The 23,448-nt window shown below is 37.6% G+C and overlaps 1 protein-coding gene across 4 annotated transcripts in view; it reads left to right on the plus strand.

Annotated features, from left to right (window-relative positions):
* The window catches only part of HS3ST5 (heparan sulfate-glucosamine 3-sulfotransferase 5), a 319,040-nt gene that overhangs the window by 70,347 nt on the left and 225,245 nt on the right, over positions 1-23,448 (plus strand). Inside the window, exon 1 of one of the 4 annotated variants that reach the window (XM_037842996.1) lies at positions 17,786-17,848. The exons of the other annotated variants lie outside the window; for them this stretch is intronic. The gene's annotated coding sequence lies outside the window, so the exon portion shown is untranslated. Of the gene's footprint in view, positions 1-17,785; positions 17,849-23,448 lie in introns of those variants that run through there. 4 annotated transcript variants of the gene reach the window in all.

Here is a 23,448-nt window from a genome sequence, read left to right on the forward strand (position 1 = left end):
GTTGATGTGTTCATTAGGATACAGTGATGTTTTGTTGCTAAGAGGAAAGTCAGGGGAAATGCTGAAAAGGCAAAAATACCCAGGCCTCCGATTTGGGAGAAAAGTGATGGCTATGTGTTTCTTTTGGGGAATCATTCTCAGAGAGGGATTGTAGAATTCTTACTTCTGATTAAGATTGCCCAGACATAGATTGTGAAGGACAGGAAGTGAGCTCTCTGAGTTAGGATGCTGATAAACTGGTTGTTTAAATATGTGGAAAGAAGTGTAGAGAGTCTTCTGCTCTGGTCTATGACAGAACAGCTAGTACTGAACTAGCCTTCCAGGCATAAGCAACCATAAAATTGGGCAAAATAAATGTTTTCAGACTTTGGACAAGCATTGGCAGGCACAAGATTGCAATCCCTGAGAGAAGGGAAATTCATGAGGTAAGCCCCTAAATCACCCCTCTTTCCCAACCACCGAGGAGTGAGCTGGAGACCAAGCAGTGCTTCTGAGAATAGGCTGGAGAGATGAGAGTTAGCACAGCTGAGCAGCTGAATTTTCCCAGAGAGGAAGGAGTCTGCAGAAGGCAGCCCAGTCATCCATGTGGGGTTTGTGTGCAGATCGTTTGGCTGAGGGCTGGGCTGCACATGCTTAGGAAGAGTGACTGCTGTGAGCTTGAGAGTGGAACAGCAGTGCTGAAAGGCTTTGGTGTTTCATCCTAGCCATGTTAACAGCTTCTCCACATCTTGTTATCACTTCCAACATCCAGTGCAACACCAGAAATGCATGCCTTGGGAGAAAGGACCATGTCCTGCTCTACAGAGCTTAAAACTAGGTGTAATAAGACACACAAGGGAGAAAATGTGTCAAGGTTAAGTCTTGCTGAGTTAGCGGGGCATGGGAAACCCCTTGGGCTTTCCACAGGTGTGTCCTAACAAAGCATAAAACCAATGTGAAGGTGATTAGCTGGTAATTTAACTGTCTTCTAGAAAAAAATCAACACTCATCAGAAGGAGAAAACAGTCCAGAATTTCTACGACACGTGTACAAAATCCAGTATTCAATTCAGAATTACTGTGCCCTAATGAAACAGGAAAATGTGGCCATAGGAAAGAAAAAAAGAATCAGTAGAAATTGACCACTGGACAACCCCGATATAGGATGTAGCAGACAAAGACTTTAAAGGAGCTATGATAAATATGTTCAAAAAATTAAAGGAAAATATGCTCAAAGAAGTGTAGCATTCGTGTGTGCTTCAGATATGATTGATTCAGTGGCTCATCAATATCATCCATTATCCATCTAACACTCTGCCATTTTACTGCCTTTTTAATGGAGATGTTGAGACCATATATATGGGCTGCCAGGAAAGATGGAATATTTGAGAGAAAGAGTAAGGACTAATGGGGTGAGGTCCTTCTGCAGGCAGGTGGGAATCAGATTGAGAGCAGAAGGTATAGGACTTGTTTTGGAAAGGAGATGACAGAATTCTTCCTCCGAGTTGGGAGAGAATTAAAAAATGAATAAAGATTTATCTTAAAGATTACCCTTAAGGCAGAAAGAAGTCTAAATGGGGCCTCATGTTAAATGGATTCATTCAGCCCAGTTACATAGGATGCAAGGTTAACTGCAGAGAATGAGGTGGCAAAATTTAGCAAAATTGGAAAAGATTTAGAATTAACTGTACAGCAAGAAATAATAAGTCAGTAATAAATAAACTAGATTTTTGCCTTCATTTAGAGACCTAACTGGATTTTTCTGAGTATAAAATGAATATGTATTAAAGGTAAGCACCAACATTCATAGGACTAAATTATGTATTTTAAAAAAAGAAAAGGTGGGCTTCCTCAAACTGGATTAATTATATTTATGATTTAGATTATCTCTTCATCCAGGGCTGGGAGATAGATTATATATTTCTTAAGAGGTATTTGATTTCAGCCCTATAGCTCTTTATCATTTTTCCTATCTAATCTGTTCTCTACATACATAATCTCATTTATTTGTCTCAGGAGACTCAAAAATTGTAGGGGAAGAGGATCAAGAAATGGCTGGCAGCAGTAAGAAGAGGGAAAGAATGGAGGAAGCAGACATGAGATGGAAAAATTAGGCCTCCATGGTCAATTGAGAAATGCTGTTCTATACACCAAAACAGAGTGGGACAAATAAGTGGAAGCAACCAGGAGCCAGATTTTAATTACCATGTGTAAGTGCTTCCTAACAATTAGACCTGTCTAAGTGGACTTTCTCTTATCATGATAAATTATTAAAAATATCCAAGCAAAGGGTAGACTATCATGTCCTTGTGACATTTTGTACAAAAATATTTCTAGAAATAGTACAGTGATTTTTACTGGGTGATGGCTTCTAAACTCCCCTTCTGATTCTAAGATTCTGTAATAAACTGTTATAATAAGGTTCCTTGGAGCTTTTTTCCTTTAACTATAGATCTCAACCAAAATATAAATCTATTGATTTATTTTTTTCCAATCCCTATTTTTTTGTGATCATTGTTAATCTTTGTAACCCATTCTTGGTATTCTACCTTCAATGTGATTTATATGGCTAAAACTTTTTTTATCTTGCTGTGATGAGCTTCTTGACTTTCTATCTAGTAATAAATAGAATCATAGGCTTAAAATTTTAGAGCTGGAGTAAGTCTTTAAAAATCACACAGACTTCAGTGTTTTGCAGAAAGAAAAGCTAAGGCCCAGAGAGGTGAGGTGAGCTGCCCAAGCATACACTGTGGAGAACTTCTGTAGATCCCATTCCAGGCTTCTCCCCACTGTACGTGCTGCCTACTGTCCATTTATGTTGATTTACATGAAGCTTTCTGAAATGTTATTTTAAATACCTAATTTATTTCAGTGCTTTAGGACCATGTTGGATGACCAGCAGCAAGCATAAAATTGTACCAAAATGAAATTTTATAGTGCAAATCTAAAAATGCTGATGATTTTAGCAATTTCCTCTTATGCAGAGTCTAAAGATTAAAAAAAGTTTTGTTTTTTTTTTAAAGTTTTTTCTTACATTTTCACTGTGATGGAAATCAATAGAATCATTAGGCTTTCAAATAATGGTGTGGATAGAATGTTTTTATTTGCAATGGACTAAATTACGATCTTATTGTTGTATCTTGGCTTATATTAGCAAAATTGGAAAACTCTGCCTCATTAAGTTTCATATTAGAAGGGAATCTTTTCTTTTCTGGTTTACTAATTCTGAATACAAGAATCCTCAGCATCATATACTTTTCCTGACATTGTCCTCAGACCACTCTGGTGCCAGACGGCTGTGGTGCCACCACAGATAATCTGATTAGAGCTCAAAAGCTAAATAGCATCTAGTCATGCTCGATCAATACTAGAACTGGAAGGGTCAATTTGAGCATGAGCCCAGTGTTTTCTCCTTCCCTTGACTGACCATCGAGGCACAGATGATGGCCAAAAGTAACTGATTGCTGGTTAAATATTAAATCCATTATCAAGCCAGAGAAAGGTTGTGTGACATTGAATGAGTCACTACAGCCTTCTGGGTTTTGGTTTTGTTAGCTATAAATTGAGGGGATTGGGCTCTATGGTCCCCAAGGATCTTCCAGTCTAAAATTATATTAATGAACCTGCCATAGCCCCTGGGGTATGCTGATAACCAGAAATATATGGGCAGCAGCCAAACAGCACACATAGCTAAATGGGTTCTTGCATATTTCATTGTTATTTAATCTTTTTCTTTCTAAGGTTTCTATCCCTTGTTCCTATCATTGAAGAAGATTGAGTATGTTGGGAATAAGCTTGAGATGCCATATGGTGGGTTTGAAGAAGAATATGGCTGTTAATTTCTAAATATACTGAGGGCAGTTTTCTTTGTTTTGTCTTTATGATCTATGATTTTTTTAAAAGCACTTTTATTGAGATATATTCACATATCGTACAATCCATCTGAAGTGTGCAGTCAATGGCTTTTAGTATAATTACAGTGCTGTATACTCATCACTGCAATCAATTTTAGAATATTTTTGTTACTCCCAAAAAGAAAAACCCCATACCTCTCAGCAGTCACCACTCAATCCCTCTATGTTTCCCCATCACTGCATAACCACTAATCTAATTCTATAAATTTATTTACATTTACATTTTATATAAATGGAATCATACCAAATGCAGTACTTTGTGTCTGGTTTTTTTCACTTAGCAAAATGTTTTTTGTAAATATATATTTTTTAATTAGAGAGGTTGTAGGTTTACAGAAAAGTCATATAAAAAAATACAGCATTAGTAAAATATAACATTCCCATATACCCCCCCATTGTTGACACTTTGCATTAATGTGGTACCTTTGCTACAACTGATGAAATAATATTAATATATTACCATTAACTATAGTCCATAGTTTACATTAGGTGTATTTTCCCATATACCACCCTATTAGTAAAACCTTGTAATATAATAATGTCAGACATTCGTTATAATTCATGTAAGAACATTCTTATATTTGTACTATTAACCACAGTGCATCATCCACAACAGGGTTCACTGTGTATACAGTCCCATGCTTTATCTTCTTTCTTTCTAGTAATATACCCAACCCAAAACTTCCCCTTTCAACCACATTCACCAACACAATTCAGCACTGTTAATTACTCTCACAATAGTGTACTACTATCACCACCATCCATTTCCAAACATTTACAATCAATCTAAAAGGAATTCTGCACAAATTAAGCATCACCTCCCCTTTTCCTACCTCCATTCTACCCATGGTAACTATTCTAGTTTCTAACTCTATGAGTTTGCTCATTATAATTAGTTGACATCAGTGAGCTCATACACTATTGTCCTTTTGCGTCTGGCTTATTTCACTCAACATAACATCCTCAAGGTTGGTTCATCCATGTTGTCACATGCATCAGGACTTCATTCCTTCTTACAGCTGAATGATATTCCATCACATGTATATGCCACATTTTGTTTATCCATTCACCTGTTTAGGACACTTAGGTTGCTTCCGTCTTTTGGCAATTGTGAATAATGCCACTATGAACCTCAGTGTGCAAATTGAATGCAGTTGTTCTTCAAATGTTATGAACTGACCTTTTGAAAATTTGATGAAAATTGTGAACTGTCTCTTCCCAGAAAGTCAAACAGGCATCCAAGTTTTAAAATTGATTTTGGGGAGCTCATGGACCACCCAAGATCCATCTGTGCCCCTCCTTTAAATACCCCTGCTTGGATATAGTTGGTGTATAAAAAGTGAGCTCTTCATAGCAGCATCATAATGTGATTGAAAGAGCATGAGCTTTGGAGTCAGATCCCCAGGCTTTGCCATTTATAGTTGTGAGATATTAGTCATCATGGTTAATCACTGTGAACCTATTTCCTCAACTGTAAAATGGGAAGACAATTCATTCTTCACAGGAGTGTGGGGTTATATAAAATAACATATATAAATTGCCTAATACATGCTTGTTTCATAGTAGCTGTTTCAGTTTGCTAAAGCTGCCAAAATTCAATATACCAGAAATGGGCTGGTTTTTAACAATGGAGATTTATCAGTTTGCAAATTTACAGTTCTAAGGCCATGAAAATGTCCAAATTGAGGCATCAAGACAAAGATACCTTCTCTGAAGAAAGGCTGCTGGCATTCAGAGTTCCTGCCAGCAAGGAAAATGGCTGGCATCTGCTGGTCCTTCACTCCTGGGTTTCCTTGCTTTCAGCTCCTGGCTTCAGTGGCTCTCTCAGCGACTCCAGGGGCTTTTCTCTAAGCTTCTCTGGGTGTTTCTGTCTCTGAGCTCTCTGGCTTTTATCTGTTCCTTATCCTCTCATAAAGGACTCCAGTAAAGGATTCAGATTCAACTTGAATTGGGTGGTTCACATCTCAATTGTAACAACCTAATCAAAAGGTCTCACCCACAATAGGTCTGCACCCACAAGAATTGATTAAAAGAACATGGTCTTTTCTGGGGTACATAATAGCTTCAAACCAGCACAGTAGGCATTCAACAAATCTGTTTTTTGTTCTCCTTCAAAAATGTGATGAGTTTTTTGTTCAGGTGAAAGTGTTAGAAAGAAACCAAATTGTAGACTCATAAAGGCTTAAGTATTGTAAGATACCATAAAATTCTTAATCCTTAGACCATAACATCTGCAGCCAGACTTATAGGACAGCTGGAATGAGGCCTGGGCCTTGTCTGCAGCACTCACCACCTCCTCGTTGGTATACTCAGTGACCTTCTGTGGTCAGATCTGCCTCTAATATGGCGTGCCATCCAGAACAGGAACTGCCTCTAGCAGCAGCCTCCTCTTTCTTACTCATGAAAACCCATCTATCCTGTGTTCTGTATTCAATGCCTCATTCCTCCTCAACCCATTTGAGTTAAATTATTAAACATGGATAATAAAATATTCCTTACTATACCTCCAACTTTTTAACTGCTGCCTTCAGTACTTGTTACCTAAAGAAATGATTAATTGTAGGAAGTGGCCCAATCCCTCATTTCTGATTTGTCATTTGATAAGCAATAAGCTGTGGGCATCCCTTGATTTATACTTTGGGAAAAGGAAACTGGAAATTGGTCAGAACAACACTTGTATCAGAATGTCTCATTTTGTTGTTAGATTACAATGAGATTTAAACTGAAAACACTTTTAAAAGGCTACATATAAAAATATTAGGCTAGTGCTTAAGGACTGTAGACTGTTTTCATCCTTCCTGTTTATTTTCTCTTCCCCTAAGTCATGAGGGAGAATGGCAACAGGAGAGAGAAACTGAGGCAGATCTGAACGGGCTTCTTGCCGATCCTTTTCTCTATTTGTATTTCTTACTCTGCGAATAAGAATGCATCCATGACCAATCCAACCTTAGAGAGTCAAGGGAGTCCACACCACACGCACACAGCCTGGGTTGTCGAGGAGGTAGAAGTGGCTGAAAGAGACACTGAAGGCTGACTGAGAATTGGGTGTGGTGTGAGTGCCTGAACCACAGATGGCACACACAGTCAAGGAACCAAGAGAGGGGGGCCATGATTGCGGAAAGTGGACATTGTTGATTGATGGTCCAGCAGAGTCCTCAGGACTGATATGGAGTGCTACACTCTTTATTGATATGTCTATACACAGGGAAGGATGATGATGTTTTGTAAAGAGATATTTTTTGTCAGATTCATTGAGTGTGTCTTAGAGCTGGTGTCATGAGAACTACAGGAGATGTGGGCTGGTAACACAAGATTTCCCAGGAAAAATGCCTAAGAAAGCAACATTTTCTGGAACTAGTGACCTGGAACTCTTGAAAAAGGATTCTCACATGTATAGTGCACAAAAATAAATTGCTTGTTCTGCTTTACTTCTGGCTCCCATGGTCCTCTCTCCCAGGCTTTTATTCCTCTGGAATTCCAAGGACTGATGGTGGTTCAGCCTAATTGACTATTTAGTCCTGCTTGTTCCTTGGATCCAGCAAGTTGTTCCTTTAATCAAACTTCTGCCCTATAAAAATAAATATCCCAGCTCTAGAAGCTAGGATTGTATCTGCTACCTTAATTCTAGGAACAGAGCCCCTGACTTGTACTCTAGGTACCTGAATTTCTGCTTGGTTCCCAAGTTCCTCTGGGATCTGGTGTCTGAGTCACCCTCCTTTGCACAGTGCCCAGAGCCCCACTATGAAACCAGTGCACTTGAAACACTGCCATCTCAATATCCTGCATTATGATGGATAAGGGTAGGTGGTAGATACATCTTAACTTCTAGCTGTCCATTAGCCTCTGTTCTTTGGTGCTTATTACCGTGGAAAAGTACAAGCAACCCTGCCTAAAGATTTTAAACTTCCTAACAAAGATTCCAACTTAAATGCAAATGAGCCCCTTTGAAAAGCAGTGCCCTTTCTTACTGAAGTAGTAATAATTTCATCACACTGAATCATTTTTCTCACTTCCATTGGATAGTTATTTGATTTTTTTTTTTTTTTCTTAATAGACCAATTCATTCTTTGACACATTTGCCATTTCTGAGATTCTGTGTAAAGACACATGTGACTGTTTTGGGAGCACAGGCTGGAATATTCTGTGTCCAGGCAAGAAAATGAAAATGCAGTAAAATGTAAGAGCCACTGTCTGTGTAGACCTGAAACCAATAGTAGTCTCTGTTAGCAATTAGATGTACATTTTGCAATTGAAATTGAATTTTCCCCCAGTGTATTTGAACTTTGAATTAACATCTGAATACAGAGTATGAGGAAGAAGCTTAGCTTGGCCAACTACTTTGGTAATTTCAAATGTAGATATTTTGTATACCCATTTGTTATCATTTGAGCAATAAAAGGTGGATCAAAAATTCAGCATGAAAACAGAATGTACTTGTCACCTAACTATCAAAAAGGTTCTTGCTGATATGTCTGTGATGCAGAAAAATACTAATATAAATACTGGTAAATTATTGCTCTCAAACCTGCATAATAGGTATTAATTTTGTCATCTGTTCCTCATAATTCAATGCACTTTTGAGAGTTTGGGGGAAAAAAACCTGCACATTGCATTTTAAAATGAAAAATGATGATCAGTAATTGTTTTTCTTGCTTCCCTCATGAATAGCTTAACCCATATATAGTTAGCTAATGCCTCTTCATTTAAAGTTAATTTTAACAAATTGAAAGTGAAAAAAGATAAATTTTGACTTCACTTATTTTGTAAGTTCAAATTTTTGCTAAATGCTCCCTAATTTTTAAACCTTAACTCTGAATTCAAGAATTTGTCCTTTAGGCAAATTTAGGGCATCAAAAAGCATGAAAGGAGAGAGATTTTGGTCATGTGAGCTCCCTGATAACTGAAAAATTAATAGAGCTGACCCCACCTCTGGGCTTTCTTTTTGCCTTTGAGACTAACATCCTGAGAACAAAGCAGAGCAAGAGGCCCAGTAAATTGTTTTCACCTATAACCCATCCTCAGGGTAAATACCTGAGTTTCCAGTAAACCTTAGAAACTACTAGATGATAGTACTCATCTTTAGTTTTTTTATTACTATCAGAATCATTTCAATAAGTGCTGTTTCTGCTCATCTGTCTCAATGTGGCCTCACTGTTGCCAGTCCTCTTATGTTTTCTTACATAACCCTCTTTTCAGTTATAAGCGACAATATTCACCTCCATTCACCTCCAGCCATCATATCCCGAACGTATTTCTCAACTCTGCTTAGATGGATATCCTTGCTTCTTTTTTCTTTATCTTCATCCCTCTCCTCCATAATGAGTTCTTCAAATCAGCAATTAAGTACGGCGAAATTTTGCACGTGCGTGACAAGAGAAAAAGGAGTAGGGTATGACCTAGGTTTCTGGATGTGGTTACTGGCAGTTGGTGATGTCATTAGTTGAAAGAATACAAGATAAGAAGCAAAATATTAAAGCAGGTAAGAGTGATGATTTCAGTTTGAAATCCTTAAGTTTGTGGTACCTTTGGGTTACTTGGATGGAGATGCATATCAAGCAATTGGATATTTGAAGTCGGTTGTAATGTGGGTGCCATTGATGTATCCATGAGACTAAAAGAAGTCCCCATGGAGAGCATGTAGAATGAGAAGAACCATGGACCAGAGATGGAATCCTGAAACACACCAAGAATGGGTGGGTAGGGGAAGAGATGCACCCAAAAGAGGTTATAAGATATACTCAGGAAAGAAGCACCAAGAGAGAGAGACAGTATGGAAGTCAAGGAGTAGAGGGAATAAATGTGTTAACTCTATCAGAGAAGTCTAGGAAGATGAGAAATGGAAAATGTTCATTAGATTTGGTATGAAGGATGTTGGTGAACTTGTTCAGAGATTTCCACCAAAGTCAGTCCTTTTGCTAGAGCCCCATTACCTCTTGTTTTCTTAAAGACTTGCCTCCTTAAGTTTTCCCATCATTCTCCTGCACCTCAGTTTCTCCTCCCTGACACATACTCTCCCTCAGCAGCTTCCGGATCCCTCTGCTCCACTTTCACAGCCAAGCTACTGGATAAAAGAGTTTATGCATGCTGTCGCTGCCATTTAGAATCCAATCCACTCCTACTCCAGGTTGGCTTCTTCACTCCCACCTCAACTTGTTGCCAGAACTGCTTTGTTATTAAGGTCCCCAGTGACTTCCAGGCCGCCAAACCCACAGACATTCTTTAGGTCTCTCAGCAGAATTACACAACCATTTTCTCCTTCTTTAAACATCCTTTTCTTATTGTGACACCATATTCTTTTAGCATTCTTTCTACTGTTGAATCCTTTGCTGGTTTCTTCTGCTCTGTTTCAACTTCTCAATGTTACAGTTTTCCTGGATTTTGTCCTGTATGCTCTTCTTGCTCTCTAAACTCTCTTCGTAGGTGATTGCATCTGTTACTGGGCTTTAAATGCCACCTATAGGCTATAGCTTTCAGGATTACATTGCCGACCTAAGCTCTTCACTGAACATGTGCTACTCACATGCCTCTTGAATGTGTTGAACTCTTTTTATAGCTGTTCTCAAAGAACTCTTGCAAACCTGTAATAAAAAAGAAGAAAAAGAAATACCACATTAGAAATCAAGAGGACAGGAAATGGTGAAAATGGCTAATAAGCCTGAGAAAATATGTTCAGTCTCACTAGTAATCAGTCATCAAATGAAAAATAAATTCCACCAGGGAAGATGAAGATGATCTATAATATTATGATGAGTAAGGTTGAAGAAATGGACATTTTCACATGATGTCAGTAGGGGAATAATTTGGTACATTGAGAAGTATGGTTTGTCTATATGTATTAAAATGCAGATTATGCATATCCTTTGACACATTTCCACTTCCAGACATGCATCTTGAAATAATTTGATAAATGTATGATAGGACAATATTTTTCATCATGGAGCACAAGTCTGGAAGCAATCTAAATGTCAATCAATAAGGAATAAGTTAAATAAGTTATGTATTATCTATATAATAGAATATCATGCATATAATGATGTGGCTCTATATTTATTTTTAGAAACAAGAGCAATACTATATTATTAAGTGAAAAAAGACTGCTTTTCAAAATAATATTCCTATTGTGATTCTTTTTTTAAAAAGTATTTGTTTAGACAAGCCTAGAAAAGAGTCTGGAAAGAGACATAATAGTGAGTCTTGTAGGGTAGTGTTATGATGAGAATTCTTTAAATTCTTCTTTTTACTTTACGTATTTCTGATTTTGTCACCGTAACTATGTTGTTAGCTTTCTATCACTTAATTATAAAAAGCTATCTCCCTGCAAATGAATGTGGGTGTTACTTTTTAGTTTTTAATTACTGTGATTGGCACTTGACAGCTATGGGGTGGTGGGGAGAATCTCTTATGAACAGTTTTGAAAGAAGACTAGCCACACTGTGTCATACATACACGGCTTTTGTCCTTCCCCAGACTGGTTAGCATGTATACTGTACCCCATAAACACTTTTACAGAACACCTCAACACTGCTTCATATTGAGACTTCGATTATCAGCCAGCTTTTTTGTTTTGTTCCAATTAGAAAACAGTAGTGGAAACTTTAAAAGAAATGAGCTTCCATCTAAAACAAGGTTGGTGGAAAGCTACTGAAAATAACAGATTTCCAGGCTTTCGAGATTAGGAGATAGGTTAGAAGTTCAAATAGCTTTTGTCTTATCTGGAGAATTGGATAATCACTGCTTAACTAGCTAAGAAGAGAGTTTTTGTTTCTTTGTTTTACACAGGATTTAATGAGGAAAACAGAATATAAAATAAGAGTTTAAAGTGTAAGTGAAGATGTTTTATCTTTTCCAAGTCTTTTTATCTGTTTGTTTTTTTTTTAATATTAAGATGGAGGTTGTAATAGTCTGAATGAAAGTGGCTAATAAAGATCTTGGACTGTTACTAAAAAGTATGTGTGACAGACTCTGAGTCCTGAAAGAAAATTCTAATTTAGATAATTATTAAGTGCTTATCTAGTTTTTAAAATATTCTGTTGTTTGAATATTTTGTAAAATTCTCAGATACCTAGAGTTCAACTGTGATATCTTTCCCCTATCCCTTATTTCCAAACCTACATTGAAGATAATTAAAAGAAAGTAAACTGAAATAAGGGATTTATGAGACTCAGAGTTAGAGTTCTACAGCTCTGTAAGTCAGCATCATTCCATATAGCAGCTGTTAAAGAAGCTAAAAAAGGGATCAGACTACAATTAGAGATATGGATGAATCAGACTTGGTCAGGACTAAGGTAAATTAGAATACAGGGTAAACAATGATATTGACTGTATTTTAAGACTTCAACTTCTGTGTGAGATAAAAGGAAATGAGGTTTATTTGGTACAAAATTTATATATCCTGTAGCACACTACTTTAACCTATCTGGTTAGTTTATTTAAACAATATGATTACATGGAACCTAGAACAGGAAATGGGTTCTTGTTATTCTGTACAGGCTAATGTAATACAACAATACATCCCAGAATATTTTGGGCAGAAAATAAAAAACTATTTACAAAGTCCCCTTGAGGGACTGAGGAAAAATGTGGAATACCTGGGGAATTCCTGCTATTCTCTTAAGAAATAGGGGCTCCCAATTTAATAAGTCAAGCTCTCCATCTAGAGGCTTGCCCTTATGAAACTTATCTCTCCAATGGCAAAGCTAAGCCTACTTAAAAGTATGCCTAAGAGTCACCCCCAGAGAACCTCTTTTGTTGTTCAGATGTGGCCTATAACTCGAAGCCAAGTCTGCAGGTAAAGTCACTGCCCTCCTCACTATGTGGGATGTGACTCCCAGGGATGAGCCTGGCCCTGGCATCATGGGATTAAGAATGCTTTCTTGACCAAAAGGAGGAAAAGAAATGTAACAAAATAAAGTTCCAGTGGCTAAGAGATTTCAAATAGAGTCAAGAGGTCATTCTGGAGGTTATTCTTATACATTATATAGATATTCCTTTTTTGTTTCTGGTTATTAGAATATCTAGCAGGAAATACTTGAAAGTGTTGAACTGTAGTGCAGTAGCCTTGATTCTTGATGGTGATTAAATAACTATATACCTTTAATTGTGTGACCATGTGATTGTGAAAACCTTGTGACTGACACTCCATGGATCCAGTGTACTGGAAGATGAGTAATAAAATGAAGACAAAAAATATATAAATAATAATAGAGGGGAATAAAGTGTATGGGGTATTTTGGGTATTCTTTTTTATTTTTATTTTTTATTGTTTTTAATTATTTTGGTGGGGAGTAATGAAAATGTTCTAAGAATTGATTATGGTGATGAATACGCAACCACATGATGATACTGTGAGTCATTGATTATATACTTCGGATGAATTATCTGCTGTGTGAATATATCTCATTAAAAAAAAATAAGGGATTTATTGGAAAACACCAGCTTGATGCTATTATATGTTCCTTCCAAATCTCCTGCCCTGTCTGCATTTCCAAACATACTATTAATAATATTCTGGGTATATTCATAGCCATAGCAAAATCTTCAGTTATGTAAAATAAATTCACTTATATTCAGTATACCTCCAAGGGAGAAAGATACTTTCTGATAGCATTTCTCCAACAAAAACTTACAACACAAAAAAGTTCCTTCTGAATCACTGTCAACCTAAAAATATAATAATTCACAGTCTCCCACTCATTCCATATGAGTTTTTACATTCATTTGACTTTATCTTAATTGTTAGATAATATTGCTGTAATGCTATTTCAGCTTTTTGATTTTTTAAGGTAGATATATGGGTAAAAGTATGAAAACTGTTATATATGTTTGCAGTATTCTAAAAGTTTTCCATTTCATTTTTAAAGTGAGAGGAGGTATGTTAGTACAACTTAATCAAACGTTTATTATAAAATATTTTTAAATGACATAAGAGCAGTGTTATCAAGAGATGAGACAGACTTGTCAAGTCTTCAGTGTCTTCAGAGTCCTCTCAGTTTGGTCCATAAATCACTTCTCATGGAAAGATCCTTAAGGTGATCTGTGGCTTAATTATTCACAGAAATAATGTGCAAAGTAGGACAATACAAAACAAGGCAATTTCAAGGCTTTGGTTTATTACATGAATCAGTAATGTATAATATCCACTTAATGGAATTTCATTGTAAGCAATACTCTTTTTCCATAGTAAATAGCAAAGAAATTGTGTGAGGAGAGGACCAATTGAGAAGAGAGGGTCCAGTAGACAGTTCCCTGAGAAAGTGTCTTTCTTATTCTGGCATCATGCCTATACTAAGGTCTTCCATAACTACACATCAGATGAATAAATCAGAGGGCAGAAACCCTCTGCTCCAGGGTTTTCACAAGGACAGGCATATTGGGGAGGGGCAGGGTGGGCTTTGTCTACTTAATGTTCCAAAATGCAGAAATATTGGAAGACAAATGTAAGAGTCAGTGTAAGTACATTGATCTATAGTTAAGGATTTTCATTCACAATTTCACAGTGCTATATACTGTAAATGGATCTGGGGAAAATGTCTGTTGTTAACTAAGGCATATATGTATTTCCACTATGCTGTGTTTATAATCTATGCTCTACTCTCTCTCTCTCTCCCCCTGCAAAATATACAAAAGTCAAATTCAATCCTGTTCATATTGACTGATTCATTGTCACTCTCCTTATTACAAAGGAAACAGAAACTGTAAAGCATATACCCAGCATCTAAAATTGCCTTCCTACCTGCCCCTTAAAACAGGAAGAGATGCTCCATCTCTTGCCCATGGTTAACTTCTCTATTTGTGTGATTGCATCCAATCCCTCAACTTCCTATAGCACTATCCCAATAGTTAATTCTCCTCTTCTTTATCCAAAGGTATTCTTTCTCAACAACTTCCCTTCATTTACTCAATAACCCAGATTTCCCATGTTAAAAACAATAGTCCTCCCTCAGCTCTTTCACTAACTGCTGAACTATCTCCCTCAGTCCCTTTATTACCCAAATTCATGGTGCGAGTCTACACTGTTGCACTCTTTTCTTCCCAGGCATTATTCTAGCCATCAAGCCCTAGCTTCTGCCCCTACCACTCAGTTGGAACTGCTCAGCAGCTGCCATCATTATTGTTATTCTCATCGTCCTTGTCATCATAGCAATGTCTCTGCAACCTCTGTTGGCCCCTTCACATCCATCTCACACACTACATCCAGAGCAGGCATTCTAAAATACTAGGGCAATCATGTCCCTCTGCTTTCAGAATAAACTCCAAACTCTTTAATATGGCCCTGCTCTCCTCTCCATCCTCGTCTTTTGCCATTCCATTCCACACATTCTGTATTCCAGCCCAAAGGACCTGCTTTTTCTTCAACAGTTTATGTTCTTTCAACTCTGTCCCTTTGAGTGTGCTCGTTCTGTTGGCTGGAACACCTGCCTTTCCCAGGCCAACTCAGCATTTAGCAGAGAGCATGGCTCATAGTAGATTTTATGTTTTAGGTTAAAAAATCTAGAGTCTTGTCACTTAGATTACTCCAAACTATGGAAATGACAGTGATGTCTATAGCTGCGAGGATCCTGTGATCTTTTCTTTATATCTGCCAAAAAGCCCTGCGTATTCTATTCGTAACACCCTGACTTTTTTGTTAACCAACTTGTTAGTACCTTTTTATTTCTTGCTATAGATAATAAACTACTATCTTGCTATTAAAAGAACAACCAAAGAAAAAAATCTTAAAATTATAACCATAATTATTTTAGGCGTATCTTACAGGTAAACACAAGAGAAGAATTTTAGTGATCCTTATCGTTTTTACACAAAAATCTATTTAGTATTAATGTCTAGGAAAAAAGTCCATGTTAAAGATTCATTTCAACAGATCTAAAACATTCCTGGGGTTTTAATTATAGTTATTTTAATTGAATAGTCTAATATTAGAATAGAATTCATAAGGTATATGGCCAAATAATACTTTATTTTGCAATTTTCTCTTTCTTTAAAGAGGCAAACATTAGGATGTTGAAGCATTGAGTTTCTCAGTATAAAAATATAACTGAACAAATGCTGGTTATTTTTGTTACACGTACTGTCATAATTTACCTATATGTGGCATTTTGGATTATTAATTAGGTTATGTTCTTAAAGGTGTAATAAACAGTTCTCAACTATTTTTTTTTTTGCATTTTTATCATGGCATATCACTAGCATAAGTGAAATTTAAGTAAGAAATTCCATTTTTGTAAAAATAAAACAATTTATTAATAGAGTTTTATTGCCATTAGTTACTTTTTGTTATAGTTATGAGTTTTAGCTTGCCTTGTTGAAATGTTTAGAGAAGCCTGTGTATTGCAGACTGATGCTCTAAATTATTCCTTAAATATATTTTTATGTCTTTATTTGTATCTATTTTGTATCTGTATTTGTGTCTATTATTTAGGGATTCCATCACAAGTCTCTAAAAATCATGGTTATATACTTCCCAATAAATAAAGATGGTCTACAGCTTATCACATTTAGTTTTTAACCTGTGTGCTTAACAGCTTAACCACTAAAGCATTATCTCTATAAAATAATTACTTAGTTTTTAAAGGGCAGTCATTTCACTGTGTGTGTGGTACACATGTCCTGTCACTTACTTAAAATGATCAATCACCAGATTTGAATTGAATTCCCCCCATGTGAAAATGTGATGATCCATGGAGACACAAAACAGTGAAACACAGTCCTGGCTTTTGTATTTACAGTCTAGGAAGGAAAACATGCTGTGTATTCCTAAAAAGCCAACATTACAATGATGCTGTATAGTGAATATTAAAAGTATTATATAAAAAGTAAAGAAATTTCATATATAGAAATAGAGATTGCTGGAAAGGCTGCAATGTCATTAATTATGGACACAAAAACTCCTTCCCAAAAGTCCTGTGAAATGATTACTTTCCCATGTTTTTACTGGCTACAGGAAATGTGTGTATCTAAAGTAGAGCTGATTGCTGATTGCTGATAGGTCAATAACATGTAGAATTTGATCTATGGAGGATATTGAAGGGTGTCTGGGAAAACACCGTAATCTGAAGATTCTCATCAATAATAACAACAACAATAGCTATATTCATAGCCAACATTAACCCTGATTATTTGTCAGATGTGGCACATACACAGATGATGTCATTTAATCTCCTCAGTAACACAATGAGGAAATGCTTTTATTCTCTACAGATGAGAATTGATCCATAGAAGAGTAAAGTTCCTTTCCCAAAGCCTCCCTATAAATATTTGTTTCCCACATCATTTCCACTTCAGACCCCATGTTCTTATTTGCTTTGTTATCTCTGTGAGTCCAAATAACCTGTACCTGACAATTCATTTGGAAACAAAGAGCCTTTTCAAATAAAGACCCACATGGATTGAGCAGATCAGAGCTAAGAAGATCAAAAACAGGGGCTCTGGCAGTTGTAGGAAGACAGCAAGAGGTCAGACAGCCAAGAGTTTTAAATTGGGGGAAATTGTCTGCCAGCAAGGATCAGGGGCCAGGACAAGGATTGTGCAAAAAGGACACTAATTACAGGTCCGGGGCACTGTTGAGGGGTGCCCTGCCCAAGGTGGCCTGCTCAGGTCCTCACCCGGTGAAGACACCGCAGACCCTGTGGCTATGGCCATGGCTGCAAAAGCCTCCGGTGTATTCCCTCCCTGCCTTGGATGACCCTCCTCCACCTGAGACCCTGCACGGCCCTGGGCTGGCCCTGCTGGTGTTTGTGACCACACCGTCGCTGCTGCTGCTGCTGTGGAATAGGGACCTTGAACTGAATCTTTGTGTTTTCAATCTAAATTCCAGTTTCTGGGAGAACTGGTAGAGATACAGGATCCCAGCAGGAAAGTCTGCAGTCTTCAAGATCTGGAACAGGAGAGGAAGCTTCATGCTCTCCAAAGGAGGGCACATGTGGATGAAAACAGTCACCCCAGACACCATCTTTATTTGTGAGTAATAAAAGGCAATTGGGAGCTTCTGCATTTAATGACTCAATTTTTAAATTTACTAGAAGAGTATTTATATTTGTTTTTAAGACCATAATAACTTATTCAAAAGAGAATTCCATGTAAAACATATACAAATAAAAAGAATTAAATATAGGCATGGAGTATGGACAAAAGCTACCAAGTCTCCAGGACCTTGATAATAAAAATAAAGGGTTGCTCCAACCAAGATATTCATTCAAGTTCCTTATTAGTTTTAACCTAATCCCCACATTTTGTTTAGCCTGTTACCTGATAGGAGTAGAGATATAAGAGTTGGACTGTGAAGCCAGAGTGCCTGGGTTCAAATCCTGGCTCTGCCCCTTATGAACCATGACCTTGGGGGCATTACTTAACCTCTCTGAGCCTCTGAGTCTTCATATGTAAAATAGGGGTGATGATAATAGTACTTACATCATAGGGTTATTATAAGGATTAAGTGAGTTGTTTGTAAAGTGCTTGAAACAGTACCTAGCATTTGGTAAGTGCCTCAGAAGTGTAGATTTCTTTTTAATCTCTCTATCTGCTTAGAACAAAAACCCAGGAGACACCCATGACACCTGTCTTTCCTAGCCCCCTTGACTCCATTCAACAGACACTGTCAATTCTGCCTCCTAAGCGGCACTTGAAGACACCTACTTCTCTCTCTGGATTGCCACTACCCCACATCTCTTACTGGATTTAAGACAGCCTCTTGGCAATAACCTTCTAACTGGGCTCTGAAACCTCATGCCTATATCCCTGCAGGTTTGAATCTCAATCCACAAACTCAAGCATGCAGTTGTCGGAAATAAAGCGGTACCTGTAAGGGAATAAACGCTCTCTCGGTTCTGGAGGAGAAAAGAATTTATTTACGATCTTGCAAGATGGGGCGTCCAGCCAAACACGTGGAAGGCTGGCGCGCCAGAGGAAGAGAATGGCGATCTTTAAATCTCCTACTCCTAATTCGCAAGTCCCTCCCCTGTTTCCCCATTGACTGGGTACTACAGAGGTTACAGCCTATCCGAGAACACTAACTAATTCATCTTTTGAGATTTTAATTTGTACAGCCAATCCCAGAGAGCCAACTAGCTCATTATTGAGATTTTGAACTGATTAGCCAATCCCCCCCAAATTTTTATTTTATTTTATTTTATTTTTTTTGCTGTGAGTTCCCGCCTCTGATACTACCTCATGTCTCTTTACATCAGGCAGATTCTCTCTTCTCTTTGTCTGGGGCTTGTTTAAACTGGTTTTGCCTCCATTTCCCTTATTCCATGCTGTCTCTATGTGAAAACGAAACTTATTCCTTTCTTACACAGTGAAGATCACACTCTTAATAGTTCAGCTGAATTTCTGTTTTGAAATCATGTTGATACTGTCTGGATGGCAAGAAATTTAAGCACATTCATTTAGGAGGTTCGCGGATTTTCACAGTGCCGGATCCTGTGATGGGGGCAGAGGCAAATGAGGATCTGGTCCCTGGCTACACTGGCAGCCAGGAGATATCACTCCTGCAGCGTGCATGGCTCTGCAAGCCCTGTTACGTCCTTGTCACACTTGGGCACCAGAATCTTTCCCGTGCTGCCTGCAGTGTCCTCCACCTCTTTGCAGCGTGCAGGCATTACCTTCTTGAGGTGTTGCCTCTTATCCAGGTCAAAGGGAGCTGTTTACGAAAAAGCAGAACCCAGAGAGCCTCTCTGCATCAGAACTCAAAACCCTCTCTTCTCTCTGATTTTTCTCTTCTTGCTTTTTTCCTCTCCTCTCTTCTCCTCTTCTGTCTTGCTTCTCTCCTCCCAGCCCAGAGGACTGCCCTTGTTGCTTTTGCATTTCTGGGAGAAATCCTTGCTTTGCATTTCTATCCAAAATATTTCTCTACACATCCACATTCTCCTCCTGTTACCAACTTCGCACAATCTCTAAATTACCCTACGACAATTTTGGATCACAAAGCTAGAGAGGACATTTCTATTTTTCACCTTGCCATATTCCTTCCCTGAGGCAATGAGCAGAGGGTCTGCTGCCTGTTTAAATGAAGAAAAGGAAAAGGAAGAATGACAGGGGAAAAAAAAGAGATTACTATCTCAGATATCACCTCACCACATATTCAATAGACAGAAGCCAAGTAGACTGGCTATGAGGCCTAAAACACAAATTGCATCGTGTCATACCCCTGTGTAGACATTTCCAGTGACTTCTAATTGTGTTTTGCATCATGTCAAAATTTCCAGACCTGGTGTACAAGTTGAGACAAATTAGTGCAGACCCCCTGCATCCTTCACTCTCTTTTACTGTCACTTCCACCCTCTTCCTCAATGTTGAGCATATTAAACTTCTATCAGTTCTTGTAAGAAGAGATATTCTGGCTCCTCAGGATTAACTTCAGTGTTTGATGATATTTTCACTTAAGATCCTCCCATCACATGCAATTCAAAACAAACAAAACAAAACAGAGTCTAGGAGGAAGCAGCTATTCTCTAGGTCTTCATTGGACCACATCAGAGTAAAGAATAGTCACTGAGCACTTGAAATTTGATTAGTCTGAATTGATATGTGCTATAATTTGGGATTTCAATGATTTAGTAAAAAAAAAAAATCTAAATTACTTCATCAATAACTTTTTCTATCAAGTACATGTCAAAATGATAATATTTTTGACATACTGGATCACTAGAAGAGATTGTTAAAAAATTTTTCACCTATTTCTTTTACTTTTTTATTAATGTGGCTACTGGAAAATTTTAAATTGCATACGTGGTTCACTTGCATTATATTTCTATTGAACAGTGCTGTTACATCATGATCTGTGATGGAGAACAAACAAAACTATAGAGAAGGGACAGAGGATCTGCTCCCATACAGTCCTTCTGAAGCTCTCGGAACACTTATCCTTTGATGCACTCCTCAAACAGGGTCAGCCTTAGATCACGGTGGCTTTATAGGCAGGTTATATTTTTTTCAAAGAGAAAGCATTCCTTTCCATTTTTAAACACATTCTGCTCAGAGGCCTATAAGCATCCTGAAATTTTGATTACGAATTCTAAGTACCCCTGAGATTATCCTGAAACAACATAATTTTTTCTTGTAACCATGTAGCACTTACACTCATCCCCCTCTGAGATGTTCAAGAAGCTCTTAAGCATTCTGCATTCCCAGTCCTCTGATGTACAACTTCTTTTCTGTGGGTAACCATAATTTCACACCCAGGCAGTCAGCTGAGGGAGGAACAGGGCTATCTTAACCCATGGCTTATGAAAAATTCTCAATGGGCTATCCTCATACAGAATTGAATCCATGCATTAGCTCTCCATCATCAACAGGTTGGACATGAAGCAAACATATAAACTATAATCTGCACAGAGGCATAGAGGAACTTGTGCTATTTGAGCAGGAGTGGATTTTTCGAGAGGAATCTTAGCAACTCTCTTGTTTTACAAATAAAATATTCAATCTTGAGTAGTAAAATGAACTGGCATTTAGGGGCAAAACTGAACCTAGAACTCATGGCTCCTAACTCATTCCATCAACAAATATTTGCTGAGCTTCCCGCTATATGCTTGGTACTCTCCTGGGTGCTGGTATACAATGGATATCAGTTAAGGTACTTTCCTGGTATAACAGAAAGCCCAATTAAAGTTGGCTTAAACAGTAAAGATAATTTATTGTCATGTAACCTGAGACGTCCTGCTGGCTTCAGGCAACTCTTGATCCAGCGGCTCAGATGACTTCATTAGGATGAGTTTTTCCAAGTCTCAGTGCCACTTCCTGAGCATTTATCTCATTCTTCTGAGTTTCCTCCATTACTATCACAATATAGCAATAAGCAGCAATCACTTGCAGGAACAAATACAGCACAAAGAGAGGCCACTTTGCTCTTAGGTCAGAAATGAAACCAAATGAATAAAAAACTTGGAATTGAGTCTTCTCAGTTCTGAGTGCCTGAGTCAGTCAATTAATGTGGCCTGGAGATGGGATATGCTAACTGTCTTAAGCCAATCAGGATCTGCTCCCAGACACAAGAGCTGAGTCAGTTCCACTGAAACCACATGCTGGGTATTTTGAGGGAAGAGGGAAAATAAATGTGGGGGAAGCAACAAAACAATTAAACGTAATCCTTTCCCTCCAGAGCCCTCAGTGTACAGTCTGTTCCATGTAACCCTGGAAATTCTCTGGAGACATCTTAGAGTTTGAGGGTGTACAAGCCTCCAGAAACCTCCACTCCTTGAAACAAAGCCACTTCTTCTCTTTCATCTGTTTTTTTTGTTGTTGTTGTTTGTTTGTTTTGTTTTGTTTGGTGTGGGGGGGTATTTTTTAATTTCATTGAGATTGTTCACATACCATACAATCATCCAAAGACCTAAGGTGCACAATCAGTTGCCCACAGTACCATTATACAGATGTGCATCCACCACAAATAATTTTTTTCAATTTTTAGAACATTGTCATTACTCCAGAAAAGATATAAAGACAAAAAAGAAAACTCAAATTTTCCCATACCCCTAACCACCCCCCTCTGTTGTTGACTCATAGTATTGGTATAGTACGTTTGTTACTGTTGATGAAAGAATGTTCAAATACTACTAACTGTATGTAGTACACAGTTTGCGATAGGTGTATTTTTTCCCTATATACCCCTCTATTATTTACTTCTAGTTATAGTGTCATACATTTGTTCTAGTTCATGAAACAGACTTCTAATATTTGTACAGTTAATCATGGACATTGTCCACTGCAAGATTCACTGTTTTATGCATTCCCATATTTTAACCTCCAACTTTCCTTCTGTTGACATACGTGGCTCTAAGCTTCCCCTTTTCACCACATTCACATACCATTCAGCACTGTTAGTTATTCTCACAATAACCTGCTACTGTCACCTCTGTCCATTTCTAAACACTTAAGATCAACCTAGTTAAACATTCTGCTCATGATAAGTGACCGCTCCACATTCTTTAGCTTCATTCTGTATCCTGGTAACTTATATTACATGTCTATGAGTTTACATATTATAATTAGCTCATATCAGTGAGACCATGCAATATTTGTCCTATATGTCTGACTTATTTCACTCAATATAGTGCTGCCCTCAAGATTTCATCAACCTGTTTTTTTTTTTTAGATGGTTTTGTTCACCCACCATACATTCCATCCTAAGTAAACAATCAGTGGTTCCCTGTTTAATCACATATTTATGCATTCACTACCATCACCACTATCTATATAAGGGCATCTCCATTTCTTCCACAAAAAAGGAGGGAGAGTCAAAGAAGGTAGAGAGACAAAAGAAAAAGAAAAAGAAAAAGAAAAGAAAAAAAAAACAGCTAAAAAGCAACAAAAGGAAAGATAGAAACAAACTAAACTACAATAACAGTCAGATGACATCACCATACCCCTCCCTTATTCCCCCTCTTATAGACATTTAGCTTTGGTATATTGCCTTTGTTACATTAAAGGAAGCATAATACCATGTTTCTGTTGACTATAGTTTCTAGTGTGCATTGAGTATATTTTTTCCCCAATACCACTCCATTTTTAACACCTTTCAAGGTTGACATTCATTTGTTCTCCCTCATGTAAAAACATAT

Source organism: Choloepus didactylus, chromosome 7 (assembly GCF_015220235.1).
Source record: "Choloepus didactylus isolate mChoDid1 chromosome 7, mChoDid1.pri, whole genome shotgun sequence".
NCBI lineage: Eukaryota > Metazoa > Chordata > Mammalia > Pilosa > Megalonychidae > Choloepus > Choloepus didactylus.